This window comes from Salmo trutta, chromosome 7 (genome assembly GCF_901001165.1).
Source record: "Salmo trutta chromosome 7, fSalTru1.1, whole genome shotgun sequence".
Lineage (NCBI taxonomy): Eukaryota > Metazoa > Chordata > Actinopteri > Salmoniformes > Salmonidae > Salmo > Salmo trutta.
Genome location: NC_042963.1, coordinates 53,151,151 through 53,152,717, shown reverse-complemented (window position 1 = coordinate 53,152,717; position 1,567 = coordinate 53,151,151).

Below are 1,567 nucleotides of genomic sequence, written 5' to 3'. Positions count from 1 at the left end.
GTGGCTATTCCTATTCTAGCAGAATGGGACGTTTTAATGAGGCTGTCTGATGCATGTACGTTATGGTTTTTATTTATGGATGAATGTTTCATCAGAGCTATGTGTCATCAACAGCAGCAGAGCAATAATAATGAAATAACAAAAGAATGGGAGGATTTGGGAGGAAACTGTATTCATGTCAACACTTGAAGAGTTTTATTCCAAAACGCTATATATCATTTTTGATATATATATATATTTTTTTAAATGTTGGTAAATTAGCATTTAGTGGTATGAAAGAGATCGGTATGTTTTTTTTCTTCACTATCTAATCATGGCATGTGTTTTTTTCTTCCATTGACAGATATGTATTCGTTTAAAATCTATCACTTGAGGGTTTATTTCAGAGAGACAAATAATCATGTTGTTTTTGCTATAAATGCTATAAATCTGCTCTCAGAGAAATAAGTAGTAGTGCTAGGTTAAATAATTCAACACGATAATATAAGATCTGTGTGTAAAACATACATTTGACATTTTATTAATTTAACAGACACTTTTATCCAGAGCAACTTACAGTTAGTGCATTCATCTTAACCCCCTAGAGTCGATTTGTGCGGCCCCACGCAGACGACACCATTCTGTATACTTCTGGCCCCTCTTTGGACACTGTGTTAACTAACCTCCAGACGAGCTTCAATGCCATACAACTCTCCTTCTGTGGTCTCCAACTGCTCTTAAACGCTAGTAAAACTAAATGCATGCTATTCAATCGGTCACTGCCCGCACCTGCCCACCCGACTAGCATCACTACTCTGGACGGCTCTGACTTAGAATACGTGGACAACTACAAATACCTGGGTGTCTGGCTAGACTGTAAACTCTCCTTCCAGACTCACATTAAGCATCTCCAATCCAAAATTAAATCTAGAATCGGCTTTCTATATCGCAACAAAGCATCCTTCACTCATGCTGCCAAACATACCCACGTAAAACTGACCATCCTACCGATCCTCGACTTCGGTGATGTCATCTATAAAATAGCCTCCAACACTCTACTCACCAAACTGGATGTAGTCTATCACAGTGCCATCCGTTTTGTCACCAAAGCCCCATATACTACCCACCACTGCGACCTGTACGCTCTCGTTGGCTGGCCCTCGCTTCATACTCGTCGCCAAACCCACTGGCTACAGGTTATCTACAAGTCTCTGCTAGGTAAAGCCCCGCCTTATCTCAGCTCACTGGTCACCACAGCAGCACCCACTCGTAGCACGCGCTCCAGCAGTTATATCTCACTGGTCATCCCCAAAGCTAATTCCTCCTTTGGTCGTCTTTCCTTCCAGTTCTCTGCTGCCAATGACTGGAACGAACTGCAAAAATCTCTGAAGCTGGAGACTCATATCTCCCTCACTAGCTTTAAGCACCAGCTGTCAGAGCAGCTCACAGATCACTGCACCTGTATATACATTTACATTTACATTTAAGTCATTTAGCAGACGCTCTTATCCAGAGCGACTTACAAATTGGTGCATTCACCTTATGATATCCAGTGGAACAACCACTTTACAAAAGTGCATCTAAATCT